Consider the following 17,166-nt stretch of genomic DNA (forward strand, 5'->3'; position numbering starts at 1 on the left):
CACCTCCACGACCAGAGCATCGGACCAAGCGCCGACACGAGCCCGCCATCCCTTCGGCTCCTCCTGCGTCGTCGAGTGCTCCACCTACTGCTCCGGTGGTCCCGAGTATTCGAGGCACCAAGAGGGCCAGGGACGCCGCCGTTGAGCCCGCGGGCCAGTCTTCCAGGGCGCCCAAGCCGAGTGGGCCTAAGCCTCGGAAGGCTCTGCCGCGAATGAGGGTTGCTATCCCTGTCACCTCCACGTAAGTGTATCTAGCTTTCGGTTCTTTCTGTTATCCGAGTGAACTCCTGTTTACAGGTCGAATGGATTTCACTCGACAGGGTCGCTACCTCTGCCACCTCTCCGGCCCGTCAAGGGGACGACCCCATGGACACGGACAACGTCGTTTCGTCCCAGCCAGGTGCGTTGTAGGAGAGTTGGGTGTTTTATCCCATCGCGTCTCCAATTCTATCATAGGGCTTGTTTCTTTATTTTTCTGAGACGTCATGTCATTCGGCTTGTCAGGGGCGATTTGCCTGGACGCGGACGACCAGGAGAGGGCCGACCCTGCCGTGGAGCCAGTTCTTGAGGCTGCCCCTCCTGCTGCCGCTCCCGCCGCCGAGGTCCTGCCGACTGAGGCGCCGCCACCGACTGAACCAGTGCTGGTGGAGGAGGAGCCGACTGGGGCGGACCTTGGGATGCCCCAGGAACCTCCGACGATCCTAGGTTCGTCGAATGCTGAGTTCAACATTCGGCGTCTTCCGGAGGAGCAAGTGGGAGCGGCCAAGGGGGCCATGGTGCAGGCGGAGCTGATGGCTGGAGAAGCCAAGAGGGCTTATGACTCCGTTGCGGCCTTGTACCAGCGGAGCTTGGAGCTGTGCGATGATATCCGAGTAAGTGGTCTAGTAAGTATTTACTTTTCCCCTGTAATCCACTGGGTGTTCTTGAATAGTAGCTGTTGTTTGCAATGGGTTCACTCTGAGTGAACCCAGTGGGTGTAGTCCCCGAGACTTCTGTCGAGTTCTTGCACCGGCAGTTGTCTTTATACATTGTGCCTTGAGTTTGTTTGTGTCTGTATATAAGATTACCGAGTGCGAGTAGTTGTTGCAGTCGGAGTTCACTTAAGGTAAGAGTCCCCGAGAGTAAGTTGTACTCAGGTCGGGTAGTATTTGCCTCGGAGGCGTGGGTGATAACATGCATCTGAATAGGGCAGGCCTGCTTGAGGTGCATGCCAGTGGGGTCACTCTCAGTGAACCCACTGGGTGTAGTCCCCGAGACCGCTATCGACTGCATGCGTCGGCAGGGGTCTGGAGAACTTAGACTGTTAAGTGTTGGACTTTCTGATTGTCCTTTGTTTCTTGGTGGCAGAAGACTTGTGAAATGGGGACGGCCTATGAGGCCCTGAGAGCGGAGAGGAACCAGTTCACTGGTGAACTTGATGCGGCTATGCTCGCCATGGCCGGCATGAAGGATGCTCTGGAGGGGCGAGAGAAGTCTTTGGAGGAGGCGCGTGCAGCGAACAAGGTGTTGACTGAGGAATTGGAAAAAATGGGGAAACAGAGGACTGTTCTCATGAATCAGATGGCTGTCCAGAATAGGCGATGCATAGCTCAGGAGAAGTATGTCAAGGACTGGGCTGGGCAGATGATGACTCGTCTGGCTGGTAAGTCTTATGTTTTGCCGAGTGCTTGTACCGTGTGTGTTACACTCGGTTTTTATTGTATACTTGCCCTTTTGTTGCAGACTTTTGCGTTGATGCTGAAGCTGAAGCAGCGGCTGTGGAGCGGTCCATTCAGGACAACGTGCCACTCGGTGAGGACGCCAATCGGGATCTGCTCCGGGCACATATCCGCGTAGGCAAAGTGAGTCCTTTCATCGGTCGACTGAGAGAAGTCGTTGGCCGAATTGATAAAGAACTTTGGCCAGAAGACGAGTCGCGGCAGGAGATGGAGACCCTGATGGCGCGATTGGAAGAGATTCCGAGCCGAGTGCAATCGTGGAAGAAATCGGCAGCGCGTTGCGGTGCTGATGTTGCGCTGTCCTTGGTCCGAGTCCATTGCAAGGAGGTGCGGGAAGATAAGCTGAAGACACTGAAGGTCGCCAACACGAAGAAGCTTCGATTCGAAGACTTCATGGAGACGTTCCTTGAGACTGCTACCCGCATCGCCGACGGAATCGACTTGGACACTTTCGTGGAGCCCTCCATTCCTGGCGCCGGCCCAGCTGACGCGTAATAAAACTTTATCCTCGGTATGCCGAGTGTTTAATTGTATGGTACTCTTGCCACTTCTGTTGGCTGTCATACTTTTAAATCGGTGTGGGTAAGCTTGATCCGCACCGAGTTAGCTATCCTTTCTAGACTTTTGGAATCGGAATGAAAACATTTAGTCTTTTGTTTGAATGCTGTTTCGAGTGCGACGTTTAGTGCATACTCGGAGAAGATTAATACTTAGGTGATTCTTGATCACAGCAAAGTTCCCGAGTGCGGTGTGTAGTGCACACTCGGAGGAAGTTATTACTTAGGTGATTCTTGATCACAGCTAAGTCCCCGAGTGCGACGTGTAGTGCACACTCGGAGGAAGTTATTACTTAGGCGATTCTTGATCACAGCTAAGTCCCCGAGTGCGACGTGTAATGCACACTCGGAGGAAGTTAGTACTTAGGCGACTCAGGATCGCAGCTAAGTCCCCGAGTGCGACGTGTAGTGCACACTCGAAGGAAGTTATTACTTAGGCGATTCAGGATCGCAACTAATTTTTTTTTGTGTGTGACCGGAGTCTACGACCGTGGAAGAACTCTGAATCTGCAAAAAACTGAATCTGGTGTATATTATTTCATCAAAACTTGTTCGTTACACTGCTTCAGTCGATGATCACGTATAAAAGCGCTTGAGGAGATCTCCGTTCCATGCGCGCGGCTCGTCTGTATGCTCCGTTGTTCAGCACCTTGGAGATGAAGGCCCTTCCCAGGCCGGAGCCAACTTGTGTGGTCTTTGTTGATCCACTCGGAGCACTAAATCGCCTGCTTGGAATGTGTGACTCGTGACGTGACGCGCATGAAAGCGTCGCAGATCTTGCTGGTAAATTTTTGAGTGAGTAAGTGCCATCTCGCGCTCCTCCTCTAGAAGATCGACTCCATCTTGCCTTGCTTGTTCTACTTCAGCTTCGGAGAAGAGTTCGACTCGTGGGGCATTGTGAAGCAGGTCACTCGGAAGGACCGCTTCTGCTCCATAAACGAGGAAGAACGGTGATCGCCCCGTTGATCTATTCGGAGTGGTGCGGAGGCCCCAAAGCACTGAAGGTAACTCGGTGACCCATGCACCAGCAGCGTGTCCCACCTCTCGCAGGAGTCGGGGCTTCAAACCTTGAAGAATAAGCCCATTCGCCCGCTCAGCTTGTCCGTTGGATTGAGGATGTGCTACGGAAGCAAAATCCACTCGGATACCCTGACTCGCACAGAAGCCTTTGAATCTGTCCGAGTCGAAGTTTGTCCCGTTGTCCGTGATTATGCTGTGAGGTACCCCGAATTTGGAAATGATGTCTCTGACAAACTTGACAGCTCTTGAGGCATCGAGTTTCTTGATGGGCTTGGCTTCTATCCATTTTGTAAACTTATCGACTGCCACCAACAGATGTGTGTAGCCTCCTTGGCCTGTCTTGAATGGTCCGACTGTATCTAATCCCCAAACTGCAAATGGCCACACAAGTGGGATCGTCTTTAATGCAGATGTTGGCTTGTGGGACTTGTTGGAGTAGAGCTGACAGCCTTCACATCGGTCGATCATATCTTTAGCCATCTCGTTTGCCTGCAGCCAAAAGAAACCGGCTCTGAATGCCTTGGCGACGATTGCTCTCGAAGAAGCGTGATGACCGCAGGTTCCCAAGTGAATATCCTCCAGGATCAACTGCCCTTCCTTTGGGGAAACGCAACGTTGAAGAACGCCTGAAACACTCTCCTTGTACGATTAACCATCAATGACAGTGAATGCCTTCGACCTGCGAACTATTTTCCTGGCTTGGACTTCGTCTTCTGGAAGTTCTTGCCTCAGGATATATGCAATGATCGGCGCAGTCCAATCGGGAACGACATCCAGAATCTCCATAACGAGATCAACCACATCAGGTACATCGACTTCAGTCGGATCTGTTGCGCTCTTGGGTTGTACCGGTTCTTCTGTGAAGGGATCTTCTTTGACTGAGGGAAGATGAAGGTGCTCGAGGCAGACATCACTCGGGACTGGTCTCCGAGTGGATCCGAGTTTTGCCAACTCGTCAGCTGCTTGGTTCTTCAGTCTCGGAACATGATGGAGCTCTAGACCTTCAAACTTCTTCTCCAGCTTCCTCACTGCATTGCAGTATGTTGTCATGGTGGGGTTCCTTACGTCCCACTCTTTCATCACTTGATTGACCACCAAATCCGAATCACCGTAGACCATCAAGCGACGGACGCCGAGTGAGATGGCCATGCGTAATCGTTGTTGGAGGAATCAAAGTGTATCTGAATCACGTACTTGAGCTTGTCGCCCTTTGGTGATATGATCACAACACCAACGCCAGAGCCATTCAACATCTTAGACCCATCGAAGAACATTGTCCAATGAGCCGAGTAGATGTGGGTCGGTTGCTGTTGTTCTACCCATTCTGCTATAAAGTCAGCCAGGGCTTGAGACTTAATAGCTTTCTTGGCCTCGAACTTGATGTCGCAGTACAACATCTCCATTGCCCACTTCGCCACTCGGCCCGACGCGTCTCGATTGTGGAGAATTTCCGACAACGGAGCATCAGAAACGACAGATACCGAGTGGTCCTGGAAATAATGGGCCGCCTTCTTCACAGTCATATAGATCCCATAGATAAGTTTTTGATAATGGGGATACCTCTGCTTGGAAGGGGTCAGGACTTCGGAGACGTAGTACACTGGCCGCTGAACTTTGTATGCTTTGCCTTCTTCTTCTCGCTCGACTGTAAGAACAGTACTCACGACTTGGTTTGTAGCCGCGATATATAGAAGAAGGGGCTCTTTACTGAGCGGAGCAGTAAGAACCGGCTGGGTGGAAAGTAGGACTTTGAGGTCGTCGAATGCGACTTGAGCTTCGTCTGTCCACTCGAAGGTATCTGACTTCCTCATGAGTCGGTACAGAGGAAGTGCTTTTTCGCCGAGTCGACTGATGAACCTTCTCAAAGCCGCTAGGCAACCTGTGAGCCGTTGAACATCGTGTATTCTAACCGGACTCTCCATTCGGACGATGGTCCCGATCTTTTCAGGGTTGACGTCGATCCCTCGTTCGGAAACGGAGAAACCGAGTAACTTTCCGCTGGGAACACCGAATGAACATTTGGCTGGGTTGAGCTTGATATCGTACCTACGAAGGTTGGCGAATGTTTCTGCCAAGTCAGTCAGCAGGTCGGAACCTTTGCGTGACTTGACTACGATATCATCCATATATGCCTCCACATTGCGACCGATCTGGTCGAGGAGACATTTTTGGATCATGCGCATAAAGGTAGCTCCTGCATTCTTCGGACCGAAAGGCATAGTGATGTAGCAGAAGCACCCGAACGGGGTGATGAAGGCTGTTTTGAACTCATCGGGACCATACAGACGGATCTGATGATAGCCCGAATAGGCATCAAGAAATGACAAACGCTCGCATCCCGCAGTCGAATCGACAATTTGATCTATGTGGGGGAGCGGAAAATGGTCTTTCGGGCAGACCTTATTGAGATGCTTGAAGTCAATGCACATTCGGAGTGACTTGTCCTTCTTGGGCACCATGACGACATTGGCGAGCCACTCGGAGTGGTGAACCTCGCGAATGAAGTTGGCAGCCAACAGCTTGGCCACCTCTTCTCCGATGGCCTTCCTCTTGTGCGCGGCGAGCCGGCGCAGGCGCTCTCGGATGGGCCGAGCGACGGGATCCACATGCAGTCGGTGCTCAGCCAACTCCCTGGGTACACCTGGCATGTCAGAGGGTTTCCATGCGAAGAAGTCCCAGTTCTCACGGAGGAATTGGGTGAGCTCGCCTTCCTATTTAGGATCGAGGGTGGTGGAGATGTTCGTCGGGGCGGTAGAGTCGTCCGTCGGGTGGATGCTGACCTTCTTCGTCTCCCCCGCTGACTGGAACGCGGACTCAGAAGCTGGTTTCTTTGAGCGCATGAGGTCGGCAGGATCGACTGTCTTCTTGTACTCGTCGAGCTCGAGTACAGCCATCCGCTGGTCGGCGATTCTTGATACCTGCTGCAGACACTCTTCGGCTCGCTAACGGTTGCCCATGATGGTGATCACGCCTTTCGGGCCTGGCATCTTCAACTTCAAGTATACATAGCATGGACATGCCATGAAGCTCACGTATGCCGGGCGGCCCAGAATTGCGTGGTGAGCGCTCTGGAAATCCACCACCTCAAATGTGAGCTTCTCCTTGCGAAAGTTCTTGTCGGAGCCGAAGATGACGTCCAACGCGATCTGGCCGAGTGACTTGGCCTTCCGTCCAGGGACGATTCCGTGGAACTGCATACTGCTCTCGCTGAGTCTGGACATCGGAATGCCCATTCCCTTGAGAGTGTCGGCGTACATGATGTTCAGTCCGCTACCGCCGTCCATGAGGACTTTGCGCAGTCGGACTCCTTCCACCACCGGGTCGACGACCAGAGCCTGTCTTCCTGGAGTGGGGACATGCGTTGGATGATCCGACTGGTCAAAGGTGATCGCAGTCTGAGACCATTTAAGGAACTTGGGGGCAGTCGGAACGGCCATGTTGACCTCTCTGTTCACCAGCTTCAGTCGACTCTTGCTTTCGACGTCAGCAAAAATCATGAGGGTTGCATGGACTTGGGGGAACAGATCCTCCTTATCCTCCTCATCTTGTTCAGGATCCTTCTCACTCGGTTGCCCCTCGTTGAACCCCTGGACCAGGAGACGACACTATCGAGTGGTATGCTTCGCGTATATGGGGTTGCCTTCTTCGTCCATCTTCGTGTGAACCGAACAAGGCTGGTCCAGGATGGGATTGTTGAACGGCTTCTTCTTGGGGGTAAACTGCGCCTTCCCTTTGCCCTTGAACTTGGCGCTGGTCACAGCTGCAACTTCTGCTTGCGGTGTGGGCGGAACTTTCTGTTTCTGCTTCCGAGTGCTACCTCCGTCAACATCGCCGACTGTCTTGTGTTTGCCGCTCCGGATGCGGTCTTCTTCCTCGCCATTTGCATAGCGAGCCGCTATCTCCATCATCTTGCTCATGGAGATGTCGCCCGTTCGACCGAACTTTAGGTACAGCTCCCTGTACCGTACGCCTGCCTTGAATGCGCAGACCGCTTGATGCTCGGTGACGTTCTCCACCGTGTGGTAGAGAGTTGTCCATCATTGGATGAAGTCGCGCAAGGGCTCATTCGGCTTCTGGACACAGTGCTGAAGCTCGACAAGGCCTGCAAGGCGTTTGCACGTCCCTTCGAAGGTCCTGATGAACACTCGGGCCAGATCTGCCCAACTGTAAATGTTTGAGGGGGCCAACTAGTTCAGCCAAGCTCGCGCCGAGCCGTCGAGCATCAGAGGGAGGTGCTTCATAGCGACATGGTCGTCCCCTCCTCCGATCTGGACTGCCACTCGGTAGTCGTCTAGCCATGTTTCAGGCTTGGATTCCCCCGTAAATTTACCGATTCCCGCTGCCAATCGGAAGTTGGGCGGGATGTCAGCCGAGCGGATGGCTCGACTAAAACACTTAGGGCCGGACACGATGGTCCTGCTTCCACTTGGACGGTCCATATCGTGACCATCGCGGTGGGCTCGACCCCTGTCGACCCTTCGTTGGGTGATTCGCCCTCTTGCGTCGGGTCTTGGGTCGTAAGTGTCGCCGACTGAATGCCGATCATCATGATGCCGGGACCCATAGGGCCCACCCCGCGGAGGGGTGCGTGAGCGGCGGCGATCTTCACGGATCATGGAACGGTTGCCTCCCCTGTGGTGCTGATGGGAACCAGGGCTGTGAACCGACCGATGCTTGTTTGCATGGACGGAACTATTGTAGATCCGATTGTGCGACTCGGAGACTGCCGAATTCTGTTGCTGCGCCGTGTGTAACAGAGCTCCGATCTGCTCGATTCCCCTTCCTGCCTCTGAGGAGCCAGTCGGCTGGAGGGAATCGGCAATCTTGGCAGCCGCAACCAAGTTGAGGAGAGGTGTGCGGAAGAACTCCACGTTGCTCCGCCAAGTGTGCCGACTGGCAGAACGGCGAGGTGGACGGCGTGCACCAGATGCTTCACCGATCTCGCGCTCGCTCCGGCCGGCTTGACAGGGAGCTTCATGGGTGTCGGCCATGTGTACTTCTGCTGCAGGCCCGCGACCCGCGTACTCGGAAGGGAACTCAGTCGGAACCGAGCCCGAGCACTGGGAACGCGGGGCAACCACAACAGACTCCAGAACTGCCACTTGAGAGGACGTGATCTGACGCGCTCGGGCATGCTGCACCCAACGTTGGAGACGCGGACTGCGGGACCGCTTGTTGCGGCGCATGACGGAAGTGCAAGCCGACAACGGAGCCGATTGTTGGAGAAGAAGAACGCCGCGAGCGCCGGCACGGAAGTGCGTGGCCCCGCGACGGGGAAGCGCCTCGACGTCGAGAGGCGCCTCCCGAAGCCACGCCGAATCGTCGACGGTGAAGGAGAGAGTGCCGAAGAAGATCTGGTGACCCATGCTCGAATCTCCACCGGTTGACATGACGAAAAGAAGTAGTCGCAAACTCGCCGGAAGTCGCTTAGACGCCTGCCCCACGGTGGGCGCCAACTGTCGTGGGTATAAGCCTGACAGTAGATGTGTAGGGTACGAATGAGATGGGCAGAGTCCTAGCTAGGGCGAGGTTGTATGAGTTCGGGCCCCTCTACGGTGGAGGTAACAACGCTACGTCTCAGTGCTCTCGGAGCTTGTTGTCGAGTGGAATATGGAATACAATGATTTGCTAACCCCTTTACCAATGGGGGAGGGCGGCTTATATAGAGTGCGCTGCCCTCCACAACGGTTCTGATTCAGGGGCGGAGTAGTGGCGATTGAATGCGTACGTTACAGGTAACGTATGCTCTAAATGCTAATAAATGCACCCGGAAACGTACGACAGTTTCCCTCCAGAGAGGTTACGATGTACCGAGTGTATCGAGTCGGTTAGCCTGGTGGCTCCGAATGCTAGTCTCTGACTGGATGATTCAGGGCCTGTTGCCGACTGGATGATGGGGACTCCTTAATCCAGTCGGGGCAGACTTAGGGTCCTGTCCTTTGTGTGGGGTAGACCTTGGGTAGGACATGTATGGCAGGCCTATGACCCTACCCTAGGATTATGACCCCATCACCGACAAAAAGGATGATGCATCTTCATCTACTAATGAAATGTATCTTGATTGTGAGGCTTTTCTTGCCATTCATCGAACCATAAGTCCTGAAGTGTTTAAGTCTATCTCGACTTGCAAGTCAGCTCATGAAGTTTGGACTAAACTTGAATATATATATATGGTGGGTCCAAGCTTGATGAAGACAATATTATGATGAAGGAGTTGGTGCATGATCTCTTCACTCTTTTCGATCATAAAGAGTCCACCACTACTTCCATATCCGATTGCTTGCACACCTCAGCATCTTCAATCTCACAAGGTAACGATATGGTGAGTGAAGAAATACATGATGATGAAAATGTCATAGCCTCCATGGACACAAGCATATCGAGCACCGCACATAGTGTAAACTATTGTGCTGATAGGTCATGCATTTCACCTAAAGATCCCTCGACAAATGTCTGTGGTGATATGCCTGCTTTCCCGTGTCCTCTTGATCAAAATATATCTTGTTTATCCCTAGTTGTTCTATGACTAATCATTTAGGGGAAACCAAGAAATATGAAATACTTTTGACTAATGAAGAATCTGATTCACCAAAAGAATCATCATCAGCTCCTCCAGTTCACATGTGCCTCATGGCAAGAGGTAATAATGAGGTATCATCTTCCCTGTGCAATAACAATGATATTTGCGATGAGGATGATGATGATGACTTGACTGAAAATATCTATGTGATCAGTAAAATTCTTCATAAAGCTAAAAATAACGCTCTTCAAAGATTCCAAGATGTTCTTGCTTACTTTGAAAATTGTAATGATTCACTTAATCATGAACAAGCTAAAAGTGAACAACTTGAACATGAACTTGATAAGAGTCATCAAGCATGTAGAGACTTAAGATCTTCAAAAGGAGAGATTGAAGTTGCTCATGATAAACTTAAAAAGGATTTTGAGGTCCTTCTCCTTGAATGCAAGAATGTCAAGGGAGAGCTCATCAAAACCTCTAAGATCTATGAGGAGCTTCAATCTACTCATGAGAAGTCTCTAATCGCTACTTGCTCCTCTCATATTGTTGATGATACTTGTGCATCTAACCCTATATCTTTTAAAGTATCAACATTGAAGGAGAATGTTGAGCTACGTGCTCAACTTGATTTACTAACTAGCAATTATGGGAAGTTGGAAGAAAACCATGTAATGCTCACAAGCTCCCATGCCGATCTTCTAACATCCCATAATGTGCAAAAGTTAGCTCATGAGGCTATCATCACCAAGGTACCATCAAGTGAGCCTCATGTGGACAATGGCACCACTTCTAATCAAAGTACTATATTTCCATGTGCTAGTCCTTGTAATTCATCTACTCATAATGTTGCTACCTCGTGTGATGAATTACTTTCCTTGCCTTGTTGCTCTAACAATGAAGCTTACACTTCCTCTAGTACTTGCATTGACACTAACCATGCAGAGGAAATCGAAGAGCTCAAGGCCCAAGTCACTTCTTTAAAGAAAGACTTGGAACAGTGTCATGAAGGGATGTCCACACTCAACAACGTCATGTGTGAGCAAACATCTCCGAATGACAAAAATGATGTTGGGGTAAACTCAAACAAGAACAAGAGTAGCCTAGAACGAGTTAAGAATTCGGCCAAAATCATTTGCTTCAAGTGCAAAGTTAAAGGGCACCATGTTAGATCTTTCCCTCTGAAGAAGAAGTCTCAAAGTCACAAGCAACAAGGGAAGCGGCCACAAACTCAATCACACACTCAGCTACAAGTTGAAGGAAGGCCTCTTCCCAATAAGACCCAAGCCAACACTCCCCGAGGTGAGAAATCAACTGGGAAGAAAACAAAGGGTAGATGTTGCTACTTATGTCGTGAGAAGGGTCACGTCGCTTCGTCTTGCACGAGAGGTAACTTATCCAACCCAATCACTATTGATGATAGCTATTCCCTTGGGAAGGATAAGGTTGGCAATATGTTTGCCAAGTTTGTTGGAACTCAAAATGGTGTCAAGAAAAGAACCATTTGGGTTGCCAAGCCTATTGTGACTAACCTCTTAGGACCCAACGTAGTTGGGGACCAACAAGCTCAAACTTGATCAATAGGTGACTATGGAGGACATTGGAGACTTGGATACACAATGAATATTTGAGGACTCTTCATCATTCGTATCATCTCAAGCCAAGTCACTTGGATTATCGAGCCCATATCCCATATCCAATGTGCCTCTTTGCGGTGACTTATACTTAAATTGTTTACATTGAAAGTTGCCTGCCCCACTCCTTCTCATGTCTAGGTTTGGTACCTAGCATGTACTTTGACATGTTGCGCCTACTAGTATGATTGTTATATGTTATCTATCATGTGTAGGTCGTTATGTATGTCATATAGTTGTGTGTAGTCCTGATCATTACTTGCATCCTAGTTGCACCGTTGTGTGGGTCTTTTGAGACGTTAATAGCTCATCACATTAAGGGGGAGTGTTCTGCTCTACGCACACCACTAACCCAAAATGTGTATATATGTATTGGACTCCATGTAGTATTCGGTGCAAGATTATCCAATCAATTAGTTTGATGTCAAAGCCATCCGAAGTTTAAATTGGCATCCACTTATCACCTTAGTTGGATGATTGATTGCCTTGTATGATAAATACATGGATTATCACATTATGGGAGTATGATATGCTTTGTGCATGTCACATCCCCTGGTAAGATAAAACATCCGATGTATGCCACTCAGAATCTACCACATGGGGTTATCCTATAACTGTGTGGCGTGTCATGCTCCACATATCTTAATTCGCATAATAAGCCCTGTTGGATCTAAATCCCTTCGATGTGCGTGAGTATAATGTCCTACTACACCAATGCTCATGGATTAGCCGCTAGATCGTATCTAAAAGAAGGGCATTGTTGATGCATGCCTTTCGAATTAATTCTCCACACTATGATCTAACTAATTGGAATGTTAACGTATGACATCTAAACATTATGCTTATGTTGATCTCCCATATCACATTTGTGTGAGTATAAAACAATCTTTGTGCTCGTTTGGCACCTACCACCACTGATAACTCTAAATGTCATTGTGTTCTCTCACACATGGTATCTCTGGCTTGGTAGTGTTTTTCATGGTCATTTTATTTCGTCTTTCTCTTCAGTTGACCTACTTAACGTGCCGAGAAATTCATGTGTCTCCTGGTAGAGCTTGCACTATTTATTTCATAATGTTGTGGGAGTTATAATCATATTACCTACACTTATACATCTACTGGATGAGACATGCATGTAAGGTTGTGCAAAATGCGTGCCTTACATGGTTTGATGCTTTGACCGGTTCATGTTTTGAACTTGGGGTGCTACCATATGTTGATTTGTCACCCTGATCCATTTTGGACGACATGAATGTTCTGTAATAGAAAATTTGTGTTCATTTGTCCAAATTGTATATCCTTGGATTTTGATAGGATTGTGTAGGCATATCTACTATGTGTAGATGCACATGCCGTGTCTATCGTATCTTTGATCCAATATATGTATATGGTAAATCAGACGTATCCATTAAAAGGTTAGGGTGTGCTTGAAAGTAAAACTTATATCCATATGCACATAATTGAGTGATCTTACCATATATATATTGTAGTTGGACTAACTACTTCAGACCCAATAAGTTTGGGGACCATACTGTGCTTAATTGGTGGTTTAGGTACTTTGGAGAAGCATTGCTATCTTGACTTATTCTCAGAAGAAGATGGTGTTGGTCACGAAGAAATTAGAGTCAAGACAGGACTCAGCTACTTCTACGCCATACCAATGCTTTTCCGGTAACAAGTATTTACTTCATGCATGTACAACATCAGAGTCAACACTGTGTAGGTTGCATCATGGCATGAACATAATACCTTTTCCACTTTGTAATTCCCTGCATGTCCCTGTCAATCACATTGATGAAATGCTTAGTGTTGGTGTGCTCTTAGCTCTTCATGGTCATATGAATGAGACAAATTTGTGCCATGACCCTTGTGTCATGTGCCTTGCTCTTATAAGAGGATAACTTGTGCATGATTCTATGCACTCATGCGTTTGATGGTATTTTGGACCCACACTTATCGCAGTAATTGTATTAAAAGACTTATATCATACCATGTCCAAAATATGTTAGTTGAGAGGTCCCTTTTTGGTTGCTACACATGCGATAATACTCTCACCTCATCATCCAAATCCCAGTATCTGCCCCTGCCTTCTCCTCTCTCGGTCGTTCGACGTGTCTTGGACGTCCGGCGGCTAAACTGATTCCGGACGTCCGGCCAGTGTCGGTCGTCCGAGGGCTAAATCCACTCCGGACGTCCGACGCCTGTCGGACGTCCAACACATCGGGGGGCCTATAAATAGAAGGGCGCGGGCTGGGCCTTGCCCTAGCCCCCACGCGCCTCCTTTTCCTCCCAGCCGCCGCCGCCGCCAGCACCAGGAGAGCTCGCCCGCGCTGCCACCTCCGGGATCTGCCTCATCTCCTCCGCGGGATCCATCTCTTCTTCCTCTCCTCTCTCGATCTGCAGGTATATCCTCCATTCCCCTCGCGTTTGGATTCCTTTTCTCCCAAGGTCACGTGTTCGTTCATATGGTTTGCTCGTGACCGTTCCCCATTGGGTTTCCATTCATGTAGGTTTGTGTGCATCATGCCAAAGATTAAGCACACCGCCTGGAAGGACGCTGCTGGCTCATCCGCTCGTGCCCCTACCGGCACGGGGTCGGACTCGGAAGGGCAACGCCGTCCCTTCAAACTGACTTCCCGGCGTCCTCCGTCTCAACAGCTCCCCTCGTCGTCTAATGGCTCTGACTTCGAGGATGAGCTTGCCGCCGAGGACCGTGCTGAACAGCCCGCCGTTCGGAGGTCTATGCCCAAGCCTGGGACTCGTAGGCCCTCCTATATGCCACCGCCTCCTCCTGAACAGCCCGAAGGTGAAGCTCGTCGCATCTCACTTGAACCTCCTGCTACTTTAGGTCGGGAAGTCAAGAACTTCACCACGGTTGCTAAGTCTTCCTACCTCACTTTCCGCCGTGACGTTGATCAATTCTCTGTCGTACGTGACTCTATGGACTCACGTTTCCGCACAAACGTCCAGGCGGACATCTTTACTACGGTCATAGTTCCTAAGGGTCTCTCTGTTCATCACTTCATAGATCTTGAGCATATTCGGACACACCCGGCGAAATACCCAAGTGCCATTGAGCTTATTGAGTCATCGGGGCTTGCTGCCCCCTTTGCTTTTCGTCGCGATTTTAACGTGGCTGCTATTCACCAGTTTTATGCCACATGTTTGTTTGGTCCAAACAACACTGTTAGCTGGATAACCTCTGACGTTCACTTCACAGCCTCTTATGATACGTTTGTTGCCGCACTTGGTTTCCCCAACTCCGGCTTCAAAATCCATAAGAATGATCCTAACCATGCACATAAGCCAATTGAGGCGTGTGGGTATCTCCTCAAACCACTCCGTGAACTTGATGTAGACGAACGCACGAAGGATCTTAACTAGGTATCCATCTGGCATTCTCCCTACTTTATCATATTTCAGTGTCTTATCCGCACCATCTATCCCAAGATGGGTGATAAGGGATCCTGCAGTGGCTACTGTATTGACATCATGTCACATTTGTACGAGCACCCCAAGAGCAAAATTAATGTGCCTCACTTTCTATGGCATGAGATTCGGCTTGCTAGTTTTCAATACAAGCGAGCCTTCCCTCATGCGCCCTTCATCCAGGCTCTTATTAACCATGTTGCTGATTTCACTGTTGCTGTCACTCACACATATCACAAGTGGGTCATTCCCGCTCACATGGAGGATAACTATGCTCCCAAGAACACCCCATCATCCACCTCCACTCGCCGCACTGCTGCCCGGTCAGCAACCCCTTCATCCAGCTCAGCTCCTCTCGGTCGCTTTGCCAAATTCATTGGCAAGGCACATTCTGTTATGATGAAGGCCATCTCTTTCCAGTGTGGTCAAACTCATGATGTGGTTTCTCGCCTCGTCTCCTCCAAGAATGCCCTCAAGGCTCGTCTGAGAGACTCAGGCGCTCTTGATGTGAGTGACGATGAGGCCCTTCCTGCTCCTCCTCCTTCTGACTTTGGCTTCCCATCTGGTCCTGAGTGGGCTGATTTTCTTGATGAGGCTGGTGGCAGTGGTTTACCTGATGATGAGGATGATGCCTGATTAATGATGATATTGATGAGGGTGATATTTGAGTATGTGATAGCATTGCCGGTTTTCCCTCCTTTTTGGTCCTTGATGCCAAAGGGGGAGAACATTATCTTATCTTAGTTTTGATTTTAGTTCCTCTCACAGTGTATGGTATGATGTATTATGTCGAACTTAATGATGTGTCATCATGTAACGATACTTATGGATGGTGTGCTATGCCATCACCTATGGATGATGTATTGTTGAACTATCATGTGGTGATGAGATATCACGATATTATCGTTGTGTCATATGATGATGAGTTTTATGCTAATGAGTTTTATGCTATCCTATTGATTCATATGATATGCTATGTATTGTTGAACTATTATGGTGTTATATCATGCTATTATCTTCAATGCACACATTAAGGGGGAGCTCCCGCACTTACCTATTTTACTATGCATATAATAAGGGGGAGCTTCATAAGCATCGTAACAAAACTCTCCTAAGCCACACATGTCTATTACTATTTTTGAGAGCTATATGTATGTTGTCATCAACTACCAAAAAGGGGGAGACTGAAAGTGCAGTCATGCCCTTAATCGTATTTTGGTGTTGCTGACAACACACATATAGATAATTAATCACTAATCCCTTTTTAAGCTATTGTGAATGATCATGTGTTGATAAGGACAAGCTCATGTGCTAACAAGGACAAGATCAAGATAAGCATTCCCGAGCACTACATGCCTGATCCTTGTGGATGTTCACATGGTGGACAAATGAAGACGAATATATAATCTAGGCTTTCCACATTGTGTATGGGATAGCTACTTGAAGACTTCATCATGTCTTGCTTTCAACATTGAGCCAAGAAGGAACAACAACATCAAGCTCAAGTGAAAGGGCTAACTCAAAGGTATAAGTTCCTTTGAAGTTAGCGGTGCGGAGTGATGATCAGCGAATAAAAGTATACACTCAAGTCTGGATCATCGGTACCCCTTTTACAATTCTTGAGTCTTTAGGGATCCCGCACTATTAAGAGGGGATCACAGGTTTTGTGATGAACTTGCTCAAATTAGATATCCACTGTTCGGCTCATACCACATCTCCACTGTTCTGCTGTTATCACAAAACAGGACCAGTGCCTCGGACATCCGTCTTCCTCCGGACATCCGAGGGCCGGACGACCGACCTGCTTCGGAAATCCGGAATCCTTTACCAGAGAAATCAGAGACATATAACTCGGACTTCCGTCTCCCTCTGGACGTCTGAGGGCCGGTCGTCCGACCAGCTTCGGAAATCCCGAGCTTTGCACCAGAAGAACCTATGCCATATAATTCGGACTTCCGGCTCCCTCCGGGCGTCCGACGGCCGGTCGTCCGACCAGCTTCGGAAATCCGGAGCTTTGCACCAGAAGAACCTGTGCCATATAACTCGGACTTTCGGCTCGCTCTGGACGTCCGAGGGCCGGACGTCCGTCCCCTTTCGGAAATCCGGAATCCTGCACCAGAGAAGTTTGAGTCGAATAACTCGGACTTCCGGCCTTCTCCGGACATCCGGTCCCTGTTAAACTCACTGTGATTCGAGACATATCTACAGCCCTCGGACGACCGACCCCTGTCGGACGTCCGACTCCTTGTGGACGCCCGGACATCCGTGAACTGCCGGATGTCCGAACCTTG

The sequence above is a fragment of the Hordeum vulgare genome, chromosome 1H (assembly GCF_904849725.1).
Source record: "Hordeum vulgare subsp. vulgare chromosome 1H, MorexV3_pseudomolecules_assembly, whole genome shotgun sequence".
In the NCBI taxonomy this organism is placed as follows: domain Eukaryota; kingdom Viridiplantae; phylum Streptophyta; class Magnoliopsida; order Poales; family Poaceae; genus Hordeum; species Hordeum vulgare.